This window comes from Gymnodraco acuticeps, unplaced genomic scaffold (genome assembly GCF_902827175.1).
Source record: "Gymnodraco acuticeps unplaced genomic scaffold, fGymAcu1.1, whole genome shotgun sequence".
Lineage (NCBI taxonomy): Eukaryota > Metazoa > Chordata > Actinopteri > Perciformes > Bathydraconidae > Gymnodraco > Gymnodraco acuticeps.
This window is the reverse complement of record NW_022992250.1, coordinates 1,873,814-1,891,455: the sequence shown is the minus strand read 5'-3', so window position 1 is coordinate 1,891,455 and position 17,642 is coordinate 1,873,814. Positions and strand designations below refer to the sequence as shown.

The following is a 17,642-nucleotide window of genomic DNA, read 5'->3' as shown; positions in this document are numbered from 1 at the left end:
TTAATCGGAACATGAGAGTACACAGGTATAGACAGAGAGAAGGAAGAAGTAAGATGTCCCCCGACAAACTAAGCCTATATCAGCAAAACTAGGGGCTGAATCTAATCAGCCCTAACTATAAGCTTTATCAAAAAGGAAGGTCTTAAGCGCACTCTTAAAAACGGAGGGTGTCTGCCGCCCGAACACAAACTGGAAGCTGATTCCACAAATGTGGAGCTTGATAAGAAAAGGCTCTGGCTCCCATTGTACTTTTAGAGACTCTAGGAACAACCAACAACCAGTGCTTGAATTGGAATGAAAAAGGTGCCAGTACTCTAAAATCAGCAACTTTTTCAAGTCAATTTTATATATACAGCCCACAAACAAGAATTTGGCTACTATAATGCTGGTGGGTTTGTCTCTTTACTACTGTATATTTTAGAAAGGTTCACTGTACTTAACATTTTTTATGATAGGCAGCGGATATGGCTAAAGCTCAGTAAGGTCAATATTAACTGAAAATATAGCAATCAAAGTCTAGATCTTCTGCTGAAGACACATGAAGCAGAGACCTTTCAGGTGAGAGCCCCTCTGGTGGTGTTCAACATTAATGACAAGGAAACAAAGCTCTGGTCAGAAGCATTTTTTATAAAAAGCTTTAACAAAATTAAGTATTTCTGTACATTTTGAATGCAATCTAACTTTCCAACTCAGAAAACGAAAAAGTGCCAAAAGTCTTCTCACATGGCTGAGCTGCTTTGCAATATACTTCACCACTGAAGAATACAAATATGTATAAAGTAAACTATGATGCAATCTAACATTCCAACTCAGAACAATGATAAAGAGCATGAACAAAGAACATGTAAAAACAAATGCAAAATTTGCACAATCTAAAATGAGAAACTGTAACTGCAAGTAACAAAGTCTGAGCCATGGTAAAGAGTTACATTGAACACCAAGCTGATCAGATAACTCCCTGGTTGGTCTGAAGTCCTTCTATCTCCAGGATCTGTACAAATCGGCACATTATGCCAAAAGTCTTCTCACTGGGTGAGCTGTTTTGCAATATACTTCACATTGTTAGAAAAGGCTCCAGAAGGCCTTGGGGACATCAGTATCAGGGGCTGGAGCTGGACAGGCTCTTTCATCAGCACTTCTCCTTCCCTTTGCCAGCCAGGACCTCACATACTGTTCCGGATTGAACTGTCCTAGTGATGGTCCATTACATTTAATGAAAACCAGGCTGGACAGTCGGCTGACAGAGAGAGCATTCCTTTTTGCAGTAAGGATATCGTTCATGCAGCTGAATGCCCGCTCACACTCACTAGTGGAGACAGCGATGGTTCGGACTGCTTTCAGTAGAGGCTCCATGGCAGCAGGTGTACGGGATGCCCTGGTTTCCTTGTATTCGCGAAAGCCCTGAACAGTCTCTCTTCTGTCCACTTTCAGCACTTCGCACAAACGTAGCACCTCTACGTCCCCATACTGTACGTCTAACTCCTCTTCAGGCCAACTTCCAGGATGGATAACTTTCATGTCCTGGATTAGCTGATTGTCCCGGGCCTCCCGGCCATGTAATGGGATTTCTCTTGTGCTGACATGAGAGGAGGTTGTGGAAGTCATTCTGTGTCTCAGATTCTCTACCATACTGCGGAAAAACTGACCTGCATGAATCTGTACAAGCCTGCCATTCTCACGCAGGGCAACACCCTTGAAGGACTTCTCAGCTAGAGCTGTATGAACTGTAGTCATGTGTGGGCCAGGCATGGTGACCATGGATTCAAAAACTCGTATTTCTCGAGTTAAGAGCCTATCTGCTGTAGGCAGTGTCATCTCTCTTTTTTGGAGTTGCCGAGAGAGGTCGCTGAGCTCTGTGAGCGCATCGTACATCAGTCCCAGATTGCTGACAAACGTTGCAGATGTGAGCACATCATCCAGGCCCTTGTACTTTGCTCTGTCTCTGGAATCCCTGCTCCTGTCGTTTGCAGCATTTGTGAAGTGATCATGAAGCACTCGGTAGTTTTCCCAGACTGCTCTGACGCTCCTTTCACTTGAAGCCACCCAGCGGATGGACAAAACACGCCCTATCACCAGGAGACGCTGTCCGACTGCTTGCGCACACTGCGCTAACTGCCTCTGATTTTTGGGGGAGGCATGGAACAAGGAATAGAGTTTGTCAAAAAAGATCTGGAAATGATTGAGCCCTGAGACCTCCTTGACCACATCCCCAACTGCCAGCTTAAAATCTCTTCCAAGACACTCCATTAACGCCTTTGTGATGTCATCAGCCGTTGTTCCATCCAACTCGATCAGCTCCCAAAAAAACGTTTCCGGCTCAGCATCAGCTAATGCTGAGCGTAGACACACAACAAGCACCGTTTTACCACTAATAGTGGTAGATTCATCGACCAAAACACAGAGTTTTCTTTGGTTTTCTGTAATGTCTTTTGCCATTTTTTTCTTCAGCTCATGAGCTATGTGGTCGATGATTTCGCCACAGGTTTTATTGGAGTGCAAAACCCTGCCCACGTTCAGCCCATTCAGTTTCTGTACATTGAAATCAATTGGCATGTCTGTGAATGGCCGGCTATGTTTGCCAATTTTATATGCCGTTCGAAAAACTCTGATAGTGGTGTCTAATTCAGATGTATGCATAGACTGCACTTGATGTTGAATAGTTTCACGTGAAGCAGATGTAAGGATGTCAGCAGCTTTTACATGGGCTTGTGATTCTTTATGTTCTTTGATTTTTTTTCTCAGGCTAGCTTGTTGTTTGCCCTTGTCAACACCGAAATGAGACACTGCACACTCACCCCATTCAGTTGACAGTTTCAGTCCTTGTCCAGTGTGTATTCCCAAAGATTTGACATCTCTGCTTATCCGACATCCTAGCTTCTTATCTTTAAGAAGGAGCCATGCATTGGTCTTGCAAAAAATATTGCACCTGGTCCGTTGTCCAGCAGTCAGGTGCATCGCTTTGCCCGGTGTTGGTGGTGGCAGTTGCGCCAGCAGCAGCTAACGTTAGAGGCTCTGGAGGAGGCGGCGGAGCTAGTGCTAATGCTAATGCACTAGAACTTGGAGCAGGAGGATCAACCAAAGAAAGCTCCCCATCAGACACAATTTCCAACACAGGCACAGCATTCTCTGTATTTGAAGTTTCTTCCGGCGACAACCGCTGTCTTTTTGCACTTTTATTAATCCACGCTAACATTTTAGAAATGCTAATTTGTGACGTGCCTTGCTTTCCTTCTCTCGGGGGCGTGCCTGCTCTGTTCTATCACTCTACATAGCCACCCACTGGGTGGGAGTTGCACTGCATAAACACAACACACGTGCATCTAGGTATGTAAATTGTAAAGCATTAAAACATGGTTTTACTAACAGTTTTCAGTATGTTGTTACTTCGGCATTATTATTATTATTATTATTTTGAAACGTGTATTACTATTAAATCACGGTCAAATAGGTTAATTTTGACATAGTCGTTTCCACCACAGTATTTACATGGAGAAGATAAGCCCCGCCCCCTCTCCAGCACGTTCTGTTTGAATGACAGGAGTAAACAGCTGACAGCCGCTGTGAAACTCCAGCGGTTAGAGCGATGAGAATGTCCGTTCGGCACCTCATGACGCATCTACTGAGTACCGGGCGGCTGTATATATATATATGGATGTATAATAAGAACGGCGGGAGAGTGTTGAGTACTGGCACGGTGCATGAGTACCGGAGTACCGCCAGCATGCCGGTACTGAGCAAGAAGTGCCGGTACGCCATGGGTCAGAACCAGAAGTGCCGATGTTGCAGTATAACGTGAGTCATGACAACTGGCGACATTCTATTATTTTCGTCATAGGAATCCGGGGCGTGTACATTGAGGACCCATTGTTGACTTACCATGTCGATCGCCTCGTTTGTCGTTTACGTTCATCTTTTGCTATATCTGCCTTCCTAAGATCACTTTGATGCACATTCAGTACTCGTATGTGAGGTTGTGGGTGAGAGGTGGATATCGTGACGCTTACAGGGAGGTATCGAACATTACAAAGTAGGTGACTGTGTGGATGCCTGTTCAAAATATTGCAAACTTAAATAAATCATTTAAATTATATATTTGTGTCCGACTTTCATTTGTACATGGTTATTAATGTAATCTATAGTAGCTTTGATAGCTGCCCATACCTTCAGACAGCCTAAAAGTAAAACACAAGTCGTTTATTCACAGCCCGAACGCTCATCGACATGACTGGATCACTCATGACAAGTTGTGATCAGCTCCGATTAAATTGTGATATAAATGCTGTAGCTATTCTCCAGGGAGCCCGTTTTTTTAATGAAATACCTGTATCCCTCTCATCACAACAAGACTCTACACTGTGCAGGAAAAACAATTACATACATGAAAATAACCTTGATGCATGGGAATGAATCACACAAACTATCTTCCGTGGCTATACTGATGTCACAGTAACGGTCAACCACAGAAACGTAAGTCCAGCGGGACACAAGTTGAATACATATAAAACATTTGTACATCGTTCTTAATGTGATGTATAGTAGCTTTGATAGCTGTCCATACCTTCAGACAGCCTAAAAGTAAAACACAAGTTGTTTATTCACAGCCCGAAAGCAGCATCGAGATGACTGGATCATCTGCAGTGTTGGGCAAATTACTTCCAAAATGTAATACAGTACATTACTTATTACTGTCTTTTTTAAGTAATAGGCTACGTTACATTACAATTAGGGCCGGGACTTTAACGCGTTAATTAAGATTAATTAATTACACAAAAATTAACGCGTTAAAAAAATTAACGCATTTTAATCGCACTTATTTTTGCACCGCGGAACGTTTCTCACTGGATGAGTTTCAGGCGTACCGATTATACTGGAGCACCAACTAACGTTCATGACTTCAGACAACAACAAACCACAGTGAACAACAGTGGGAAATGTTGTTTTAAAAAACGGACGGATGGAAGCGTCGATAAGAGCACGGTTGTGTGCAAATTATGCAAAAAGGAATTCGCATATCACCGCAGCACATCAAGCCTCAAGTATCACCTCAATGCAAAACATATAGCAGCTAGCGTGGACGTTAGCCTCTTTTATCGCGTTCACACCAAAAAGAGCCGGTACTAAAATTAGTTCATGAGAACCTTTTTACCCCCCACGAAAGTCCCTGCTAGAGAGCAGAGAGCTGCTAGAGAGCAGGGACTTTCGTACGGCTCTCTTGTGAGAAAAGAGCTATATTTCTGATTGGCTGGGCGGATTGCAAACCACGCCCCGTAAAACTCCCAAAAAGTTTTGTGAAGCCGCCATTTTATTATCCTCGCATTAGCATTATTAGCATTAGCCCAGCGCAGAAACGCAGAGAGACTAACTTATGGCAACACAAAATAAAACATGGGAGCGGTGGAGATGAGGAGGTGTCGGCGTTCTGGCGATTTACTCGGAAGGCTGCTGGGACTCCCAGCAGCTTCTACTGAAGCCAGTCCCCAACTCCGGGGACTTCCGGCCGGGGACTTTGGGCGGCAGTATACGCCGTGAAGTGGTTTGCGGCCTGCCAGTAAACCCAAAGCAGAAGAAGAAGAAGTGACGTCAGCGGCTTCATTTGCCTAATCCTCCCCCAGGTTCAAAGAGTTCTCATGAACTAAGTTCTCATGAACCTTTGTGGGAAAAGTACTGCGGTGTGAATGCGCATAATGGTATACTAAAATCCATGTGAAAAAAATTGCTTCTCACTGTTCTTAGGTCAAATATTTATATGTGATTAAAAATGCGATTAATTTCGATTAATTAATTACAAAGCCTCTAATTAATTAGATTAATTTTTTTAATCGAGTCCCGGCCCTAATTACAATATTACTGTCTCTGAAATGTAATGATCTACACTACTTTTATATTAGCCTACTTTTGATCACAAATACATGGATCATGAGATTGAAGCTCAAGCCGGTGACCAGTGAGATTGTTCTAACAATTTCCAATAAATGTTATTCTGAAACATAACTATCACTGTTGTCTTTCCTTCTATAAATGAAGCGAAAAATATGTCAAGCTGGCGCTTAGCCCTCCAAAAAGTGCATGGTTGCAACTTAGACAGTTAAACATTTTATATCAGTGGGTCCTCATGGTGCAACACGGAAGGCAGACAGAATTGCTTAGACACAGGTGTCACATGAACTTTAAATGTTCTGGAAAGTTCCTTATACAGCTTTAGCCTTTTTTATCTCATGAAGTCCCTAAGTGACACACACTGAACAGTCTGGTGGGTTATGGTCCTTGTCATTTGCTTTTGTGTTCCCATAACAACATGTCCAAGATGTCCATGTGCCAGGCTAACACATGTGACAGAACTAGCTACATTTGGAAAGGTTTTTTGTTGCTAAAGTTAACATTCAAGCCATTTAAGAATAAAAATGCTTACATGACATGTCATTTGTTAAACATTAAGCTGTCTTCGGCTCTTTTCTGATTCTGATTACATATAACCTGTTGTAGAAACATTTATTGATGAAATTGATATGAAACAAATGCCATAAATATTGCTGTGACACTGATGTCACATCGGGACATTAACCCTAAACATTCACAGTAAACCCGGAGTGACATATATGCACAATTACAAATATGATTATGATCTGCTCAGTTAATTTAGCTGATTCAATTATATTTAGTTAACATATTCTTTATTATTCAATTTAAAGTATGTTCAAACAAATGGAAACCAAAAAATCATCCTCATTCATGAAGTTATAAATAAGAGTTACTTTACCATTAAAGCCCAATGTGACACATATGTCACATTTCAGATATTTGACACTAGGGGGGGTTACTTGTCAGAAATGTGTTCTAGGTCTATTTAGGTCTATTTAGTCTAAATGACGTTCCCCTTAATTTCCCCAAAAGTAGAAATGGGTCCGGGTTTTTATGGGTTAAACGTATAGGCTTAAAGGCATAATAGAACTACTGTATTATATGTATTCAACGTGTGCCCCGCTGGACTTACTTTTCTGTAGTTTACCGTTCTGTGACATATCAGTATAGCCACGGAAGATAGTTTGTGTGTTTCATTCCCATGCATCAAGGTTATTTTCATGTATGTAATTGTTTTTCCTGCACAGTGTAGAGTCTTGTTGTGATGAGAGGGATACAGGTATTTCATTAAAAAAACGTGCTCCCTGGAGAATAGCTACAGCATCTATATCACAATTTATTCGGAGCTGATCACAACCTGTCATGAGTGATCCAGTCATGTCGATGAGCGTTCGGGCTGTGAATAAACGACTTGTGTTTTACTTTTAGGCTGTCTGAAGGTATGGACAGCTATCAAAGCTACTATAGATCACATTAATAACGATGTACAAATGAAAGTCGGACACAAATATATAATTTAAATGATTTATTCAAGTTTGCAATATTTTGAACAGGCATCCACACAGTCACCTACTTTGTAATGTTTGATACCTCCCTGTAAGCGTCACGATATCCACCTCTCACCCACAACCTCACATACGAGTACTGAATGTGCATCAAAGTGATCTTAGGAAGGCAGATATAGCAAAAGATGAACGTAAACGACAAACGAGGCGATCGACATGGTAAGTCAACAATGGGTCCTCAATGTACACGCCCCCGATTCCTATGACGAAAATAATAGAATGTCGCCAGTTGTCATGACTCACGTTATACTGCAACACCGGTACTGCGTACCGGTGAGTACCGGCCCAATTCCAGCACTGCCAACAACCCTGCATTCTTGGAACGCAATGCCCTAGTAGGACAGTAGGGTATAATGAGTTCTTTAAGGTAAGATGGCGCCTGCCCATTAAGGGCTTTGTAGGCGAGAAGAAGAATTTTAAATTCTATCCTGTGTTCTATAGGGAGCCAGTGTAAGGCAGCCAGAACAGGAGTAATGTGGTCCCTTTTCCTAACTCTGGTTAGTACACGAGCTGCAGCATTTTGAATCAGCTGAAGCGACTTGACTGACTTCTTGGTACACCCTGATAATAAAGAGTTACAATAATCCAGCCTTGAAGTAACAAATGCATGGACTAGTTTCTCTGCATCGTTTTGAGGCAAGATATGCCTGATTTTTGCAATGTTACGTAGATGGAAGTAGGCGGTCCTTGAAATTGATTTTATGTGGGCGTTAAAGGATAAATCCTGATCAAATATAACACCAAGATTCCTTACAGTCTCACTGGAGGCCAAATTAATGCCATCCATAGTTAATATATCCTTAGATAATTTGTTTCGTAGATTCTTCGGGCCAAGTACAATAACTTCAGTTTTGGTCGTGTTTAACATCAAAAAGTTTAAGGTCATCCACGTTTTTAAGTCCTTAAGGCAGTCTTGAATTTTATTTAGATGATTAATTTCATCAGGCTTGATTGATAAATATAGTTGAGTATCATCCGCATAACAATGAAAATGTACAGAATGATTCCTTATAATATTGCCTAACGGAAGCATATATATTGTGAACAAAATAGGTCCGAGCACTGAGCCCTGTGGCACTCCATGGCTAACTTTGGTTTGCGTGGAAGATTCATCATTGACACGTACAAACTGAGAGGACCTAAACCAGTCTAAAGCAGTTCCCTGTATGCCAACTAAGTGCTCTAGTCTTTGCAATAGGATATCATGGTCGATAGTATCAAATGCAGCACTGAGATCGAGCAAAACAAGAATAGAGACACGTCCCTTGTCAGAGGCTATTAGAATGTCATTTGTGACTTTAACCAGAGCTGTCTCTGTGCTATGATGTGTTCTAAAGCCAGACTGAAAATCTTCAAATAAATCATTGTTTTTTAAGTAATCACACAACTGTTTTGCGACCGCTTTCTCAAGAATTTTTGAGAGGAACGGAAGATTGGAAATAGGTCTATAGTTGGCTAAAACCTCTGGATCGAGGTTGTGCTTTTTAAGAAGCGGTTTTATCACTGCTACTTTGAATGATTGTGGAACATAGCCTGATAATAAAGACATATTCATAATATTTAATAAATAAGTGCTAATTAATGGAAAAACTTCCTTCAACAGCTTAGTTGGAATTGGGTCTAACATACACGTTGATGGTTTAGAAGAGAGAATCATTGAATTGAATTGTTCAAGGTTTATGGCTGAAAAGCATTCTAGTTTACTATCTAGTGTAATATTAGAACTTACGTTTCCGGGAGCTGTTGATAACACTATACTGGTCAAAGGCAAGAGGTCATTAATTTTGTTTCTAAGAGTAACAATTTTATCATTAAAAAAGCACATAAAATCATTACTACTGAGTGCTATGGGAATAGAAGGCTCAATCGAGCTGTGGCTTTCTGTCAGCCTGGCTACAGTGCTGAAAAGAAATCTTGCATTATTCTTATTCTCATCTATTGATAAAGAGTAGTAGGCTGCTCTCACTTTACGCAGTGCTTTCTTATATTCATTGAGAGTAATATGCCAAATTAAACGAGATTCTTCAAGTTTAGTGGAACGCCATATCCTTTCAAGTTGTCTCGACTTTTGCTTTATTTTGCGGGTTTCGGCATTATGCCATGGAGCTAATCTATGTTGTTTTATTTTCTTCTTTTTCAAAGGAGCAACAGTCTAATTTTATTCGCAGCGCATCTGTAGCACTATCAACAACATGATCAATTTGGGGTGGTGTACATTTTGTATAAGTTTCCTCCCTTACATGCAGACATGCTATCGAGTTAAGTATTGGTGGAATCTCTTCCTTAAATTTGGCTATAGCACTAACAGATAGGTTTCTGCTGCAGGAGCTTTTGACTAATGCTTTGTAGTCTCGTAACAGTACTTCAAAAGTTACTAAGAAATGGTCGGATAAAGCAGGATTATGCGGTTCGACTAATAGTTGCTCAATTTCAATACCATAAGTCAGAACAAGGTCGAGAGTGTGATTATAGCAGTGGGTTGGTTTATTTACACTCTGACAAAAACCAACAGAATCTAATATAGAGTTAAATGCAACAGTAAGGCTATTTTTATCATCGTCAACATGAATATTAAAGTCACCTACGATAATTACTTTATCTGTTTTAAGTACCAAAGTTGATAAAAACTCAGAGAATTCAGATAAGAATTCTGAATAAGGACCTGGTGCACGGTACACTGTAACAAATAAGATTGGCTGCAAAGTTTTCCAGGTCGGATGCGTAAGACTAAAAACGAGACTTTCAAAGGAGGTATAATTTAATTTTGGTTTAGTATTGATAAGTAAACTTGAGTCAAAGATTGCTGCAACTCCACCTCCTCGGCCCGTGCCTCGGGCAATATGAGTATTGATATGGATGGGTGGAGTGGCCTCATTTATGCTGACATATTCTTCATGTCTCAACCAAGTTTCAGTGAGACAGCATATATCAATATTATAATCTGATATTAAATCATTTACCAATATTGCTTTAGATGCTAGAGATCTTATGTTTAAGAGACCACATTTAATATTCCTGTTTTGTTGCACTGTAGTAGTTGTTACATTTACTTTTATTAGGTTATTATGTATGACACCTCTATTAGGTTTTACCTTAACTTGTCCTTGGGGCAGACACACACACCGCTAATATTGGGTATTTTATTGGGTTCGGGATTCCTATGGATGACTGCCTAGGAGAGAGCGCAGAGAAGCGTGTAAGACGATAACAATAATAATCTTGGAGTACATCACCTGCCACAGCAGTCAATCGTGGAAATGCCCCCCCGAATACAAGAAACACAGGGGAAAATATACGTTTTCTAAATGACACAAACATGTTCCCTAACCATGTTTAACGCACACACATTGTCAGGTCTCCTAAACTTGGCCATGTTCCAAATGTAGAAAGGTCATCATCACATGACGTCTTTAGGAGTCTTGCAGGATATGAATTATCCAATTAACAAAGTATATATACGTCTGCACATGAACGCACATACATTTCTTTACATTAACTAACACACAAACCTCAATGTTTTCCCTCTAACTCTATTATAATCTAAACATCCTCTTTAAACAGCTCACTTTAAGTGAATAATTAGCAAAGAGACGATTAGCCTCTTGGCTCTGAAAACTGTAATTTAATAACATACCTAGTTACTACTAGGTCCAAGATTGATATAACACATAGTATTTACAAATATTATTATAATCTGAAAACATACCTGCAACTGTCAAATTATTGTACTGAAGTAAAAATTAGTGTTTAATCACTGACAGCTATAATATCTTGTGGCACAGTTTGTGGTATTGGATTATAGAGCAGTATGTAGACCAGTGGTCCCCAAACTAAGGCCCGCGGGCCGGGTACGGCCCGCCTCCACATTTGGCCCGGCCCCCTGAACAATACCAGAGACGCATTATGATTTTTTAATTAAAAAAAAAAAAAAAAAAAATGTAATTTGTTTTTTTCAGTCTGGCCACGCGAATCCTAGACTAGCCCCTGTCAAAATGTTGTGACCTGCTCTATCTAAATCAGTCGCATTGACCCGAAGACACCTTTTGAGTTGAATACACTGTTGGAAAGAGGATATTCCTAGCTTTCTAATGATATCAGGATTGTTTTTGTACTTCAAATATTAAGCGAAATATGTCACATTATATAATGACTGTCACCGAGTCATCATTTTGAGAAAAAGGCCTTCAAAGTTGTCTCTTCTCTGGAATCCATCGATCTGATTGATTATTAGCGGAGCAAATGATCAAAATACTACCGAGGGAAGATATTTTTGTTTGGAGGGGAAGCTCGCGAGTGTGTGTGTGTATACATGTGTGTGTGAGTGTGTGTGCTTGTGTAATTTTGCGTTTGTGTGTATTGTGTTTGTTTCCCGGGGAAAACAATCACAAGAAACACCGGCTGTTGTTATGCCTGCTGTGACGTCAAGTTACTCCGTTCTCCGCTTGTAATTATGCCGAAGCTTCAAAGTTGTATTTATCATCTGAATTTGCCGAAACAAGTTTAATATTCTGAAAGCCAAGACTTTGTTTAATTGAAATCCGATGAAAACAAACTGTAACGGACCCTGCAGTGTTATCTATGATTACTATACTCTTACATTCATAATTTCAGCGGAGTGAGGGGGGGCGGCGCTGCGGAAGAGCAGATTGCGAGTGAGAAATAAATAAATTGGAAATAAAAGTTTCATATTCTGAAAGCCAAGACTTTGTTTGTTTAAAATCAAACAAAACACCCGAACCCCGAAAAAATAGTTTTTTTTACGTAAATCCACGTTTATTTTGAGAGATTCTGCTCTGACAACTAAGCTAAACTTTTACCTGTTAAGATTGTGCACGGCACAACAGAAAGTTACAGTAATTTTCAATGGACTTTTTTTCTGTGAAGAACCCAGAGAGGGTTATTTGGTTATTATTTATTTCATAAATAGTGTTATTTATTTCATTAATAGTGTTATTATTATTTCCTGACTTTTTTCTGTGAAGATCCCGGAAAGGGTTATTAATATTTGGTTATGTGTGGCTTTTCTAGAAAACAATAAATGTTTACGTTTAGACACCCATGCGATCGTCACACTTTTTCTGTTACAAACTGACCCGGCCCCATCAGAGAAGGGAAAAGTTATGTGGCCCTCACAGGAAAAAGTTTGGGGACCCCTGATGTAGACGGTTAATTGGAGATTATTTAAAAAGTGTATTTGCTTCAATACAAGTACTATCAGGCCACTAGGTATAGCACATGAAATAGAAAAATAAATACTTTTAGTAGTCCTGTACATTGTCTCAACTTTTTGAATATATCCCAGTGGGTAGTATGATTGTTTGAATGAGTAAAAACTAAAAATATTTAAAATTGCATTTTAAAAGCCAGTTTCTTAAATGCATTGTAAATTGCTACACATTGATAATTCAATTCAATTCAAAACCTTTATTTATCCAGGTAAAATAATAATGTAAACGTAGTTCCTCGCAATTTATCGTATTTATATAATCTGTTATTCAACTTTGGCAGCAGTTCTCTTTTAATATTTCTTAGGGAGTCACGTTGGATATTTTAATGATGGATTTTTGTTAAGTTTATGTCTGACATGACGCCTGTTTTACATTCTTGAGTTTGAGTGTTTTTTATACATTCTTTGTGTTAGATTGGTTGTTTTTGTTTGTATTACTCGTTTTCAAGGCTTTTTGATGCATATGATGAGAGGGAGGCTAAAGGGATGCTGGCAGGATGCACTGTTTTCTGAGCAGTCCCTCTTTCACAGAAGACGCCTTGGACTGTCACATTATAAAATTCACTGTCACCATGTCACTGATTTCTGAGACACTTGCATTAACTGTAAATGAGCAACACATAATATTTGTTTTCTTTACCAGGTCAAATATCTGCTTTGAAAAAGGACTTTATCTGTCCTGCTCCATGTTTATGGGAGCCTCAGTTCCACGAGCTTCCGCATGTTAATTTTGCTTTTTAAAAGCTGACACGTTATTGACTTTTATATTCATATTTAAGTCTAACTTGGGTATTTCCTTTTGCACTTAAAAGCACCAAGTCTTTAAATTAACATAAACAACGTTTATTTTGTGAACATTCAACAGCGTTAGCTCCCAGGAGGTGTTGCTGGTGGAACAGGGGCTAGTTGCTCTACCACTCATTTCTGTAGATCCATACAATCTTTCATCTGCCGATCTTGGCCCTTAATTTAATGTTAATTAATATTCCCAAAAATGTCTTCGGCTTTTAGGAAAGACAGTTCAAAAGATAACTAATAAACAAACAAAAAAACCAAAGTAAAATAATCATTGGTAGCTGGATAATGTGTAAACCAAATCCTGGTGATCAAATCTTTGTTGGATTTGTCATCTTTTGTGTTCATGTGATTTTAATTAAGATTTCCTTACCTGTAAAAGTAATTATTAATTTAACTTAGGACATGGAAAGAATCCCCAGGAAACATTTTAATCTTATTAAGAAGATTGATGAAAGAAAAATAATTGAGATACAAATGTTAATAGTACAGAGACATTGTTTGACATGGTTAAGATTTGGGTAACAAATAAAGCAGGACTTTAACATCTGAACATCACAACACTTTTGTCCTATTATCGGAGATATTCGTTTTTCTGGACTGTTGCCAGATTAGTTTTAAAGAGCCAATACCTTCACATGTTAACAGTGTAATGACTGATTTTGTCAGCATGTAAAGAGTCGCCTCAGAGCACCCTGTGTACGTCTGTTTCACTGAGTAGCTCTGAGCTCTTATTTAACCCTCCTATTGTCTTGGTTCCCCCCCCCCCTTACTTTGGTGTTCGCAATAAAGCAACACATGGTATGTTGTCTGAAGGTGATAATTTCCCAAACTTTAACTCACCTATCGAGTGTTTTTGAGACAATGTGAAGCCTGTAAAGCTTTCTATAATTCCTATTTTATTCCTGCATGATTGTTGTGGAATGTTCAAAAGTGGTGTAATAAATCAGAAAATAACACAAAAATATTGTCTTGAAATGTTTTCCTTTGCAAAAGAACCAGCATTTCACAAATAGGGTTTATCTGACTGAATTATCTACAGGTTTTTTTGTTACTGAAACATCTTAAAAACTGAACGACTGATACTCAGTAGAAAAAAACGGACAAAAGTAATTTTTTGTATAAATTATAGAAGTTTGCTGTTAAATGGTGACAACTCATCGATGTATTCATTTATTTGTACAGATTTGAACATATACTTTTTACAAATGATTCCTAAAACGTGTTACAATGTAAAGACAGATGAATTTACCCATAAAAAGATGATCAGCAAGCTGTTTTTCACAAGTTACATTTAAATTGTACCCTTACTTTTGCGGTCACAACAAAATAGATGGAATTTGTATTATCAGAACTAGAGCAACATAGAATGCAGTACAGACACCATTATGTGTCATACTAAATTATATTTTACATATTATAAAGAATCCAAATACATTCATACATAATTACACCTGTTTATACAAAATTTGATTAGATATTTTGTAAATGTTGTACTTTTCCAAGCATAGTAATGAAAATGTTGAGAAAATATAACGTACAAATCTTCAACTTCAACAAACAAGTTCCATATTTTATGCAAATAAAAATACACAGACAAATCAAACCCAGTCCTGGTTTCACTCTGTAAGTCAGTATTTAAACTTCCACCTACTTCAGCTCACACAACTCAGCTGAGCTTCCAGGATTGTGTGGAAGCCAAAACCCAGGATAGAGAGGCTGAGTGAAGGTGGTCTGCTCTCTGTGGAGGAGGGTCATGGTGTCAGAGACGCTGTAGTAAGAGAGAGAACCTGCTCTGTGATCCAGGTACACTCCTATTCTGGAGGACTGAGGGCCGGAGAAGGGAGTAGAAACACTTCTATGGTAGAATGTATATTTACCACCGATACAATCTAATGCCCAAGATTTGTTATTTAATCCAAATCCACATTGATTAATTGTCCCAGTTATGCTAATATCCTTGTATGCCACTGCTATCAAAGCTCTCCTGCCCCACTCCACCTCCCAGTAACAACGTCCAGTTAGACCCTCTGTACTCAGGACCTGACAATACTCAACAAATCTGTCTGGATGATCAGAATATGACAGATCTACTTTCATTAGTGAAGCTTTCCTGTTCCCGTCACTCAATGACAACCGCCTCTGTGCTGTATTTAAATCCAATGTGATTTGACGAGAATATTTCCTGAATTCAGCTCTGGTTCTGGGCTCTGCTTGCGTCATTAAAACATCCACTCCAGTCACTGCCAGAGAGATGTTTTCCCACTCCTCAGTCACAACACCCTGCAGTTTATCTCTGGTCTTTGACACCGCCGCGGTCACATCCTCAAATAAGCGCAGAGGACAGATATCAATGCTGGGTAAGTGTTCAGACTCACTCAGACGTGACAGTGAGGGGTAGTTGTTTTAGGAAATGCAGGTGGTCCTCGGTGTGAGAGAGCTGCAGCAGCTCAGCGTCTTTCCTCTGCAGCTCAGTGACCTCCTGCTGCAGCTTCTCCTCGAGATCTTGAGCTTGACTCACTTGGGCTTTCTGCTGGGATCTGATCTTCTGCTTCACCTCAGAGCTTCTTTTCTCAATGAGATGAATGAACTCAGTGAAGATCTTCTCACTGTCCCTCATTGCTTCATCAGCAGAGCGATTGATAGCCTCCACCCTCTGTTGAAGCGCCTTGACGTCTTTCTCTCTGTCCTGGGCTCTCTGTTGGACTTTTTCCCGGCTCACCCCGAGCTCCTTCTGCCTGTCAGCCCTCTCTGCTGCAGCGGAGACGGTGTCATGGCCTTTGTGGTCATCCATGGAGCAGAGATAACAGATGCACTGCTGATCAGTGTGGCAGAAAATCTTCATCACCTCGTCATGACGAGAGCAGATGTTCTCCTGAACTTTGAGGTGGCTGCAACCAACTTGTGTTTCTTTAATGGAGCTACATCAAAGTGAGGTTGGAGGTGTTGCTCACAGAAAGAGGCCATACACACCAGACAGGACTTGAAGGCTTTCAGCTTCACCCCGGAGCAGAAATCACAGACCACGTCTCCAGGTTTTGCAATGGAAAGATCAGGTGAAGCATCTTGAAGCCCTACTTTCTTCAGTTCCTCCACTAACTCTGCAAGCATGGTACTTTTCACCAGGGCAGGCCTCGGTGTGAAGCTCTGCCTGCACTGTGGGCAGCTGCATGGCGCGGACAACAATTCTCCATCAATAGCCTAATATAATACATTAACCGTGCTTTACCTGAACCTCATCATGACACTACACTGTAAAACCTAACATCGTGTTAAATAAGAATGAATAAGTAAGCCTTACTTATGTTTTATTAACTTGTTAATAACACTCAGTTTAAATAATTAAGCTGTAATGCGGGGTCGAAAAACCTAACTAACTCAATGTAATTGATGTGAGCTAATTTAGAAAAACTAAGTTAGTGGAAATGGCGAACATTATGACATGCGCAGATCACTCCTTGACCACTTGGCGCTCAAAGTTACGTTCTGGAAGTTTCTGGAACATTTACGAACATGCCCTGCAGCAGATGGACGTTTCCTCAATGGCTAGCCGCTATGGTCATTGTCATTGTCGCATTACAGTGAATCTTGTGCTTTGCACACTGCTTTGGTGAGTACATATTAACATCCCAACCGTTTTGCTGTCTTGTTGTATTTAATCTCAAGGTTTATATTAGGGATGCACGATAATTATCGGCCCGATAATTATCGGTCCGATATTAGGAATTATGACGTCATCCCGATAAACCCGATACCAGTATTAATAGCCCCGATAATATACAATATATTTTTTGGGTACAAAAAAAGAAAAAAATGCTGCGGTGTGGGTTTATTGGGATGAGGGGCGCTTATTTTTCACTCGGCTCCTCCCGTTTTGCCAGTACTGTGGTATTAGTGGTTTAGGAAGAGGGGAGTTTTTCACAAATCCAGCGCTCCCTAACTCGTGAAGCCAGGACAGTAAACAAACATGTCGTCGGTGGTATGGGCGTTGGAGCTATGTGCAACTCAAGGCATATGCTCGAACCGGAGCTGCCTGGACGCTGCAATCATGTTGCGCACTATCCGTGCTGAGTGTGCTGACTTTTCGTACAATGTCCCACTGTCTGGCTTCCTGCATAAAGTCAAGTGCTCGGCGCAGTTGTGGCGAAATGTCGCTCCTCTGTTTTCATTTAAACAGCTCCGTATATCCGTTAGCG

General features: G+C 40.1%; 1 pseudogene; it reads right to left on the bottom strand.

Moving 5' to 3' along the window:
- Nucleotides 1-15,096: 15,096 nt before the first annotated feature.
- Nucleotides 15,097-16,686, bottom strand: LOC117540152 (annotated as a pseudogene).
- Nucleotides 16,687-17,642: the final 956 nt, after the last annotated feature.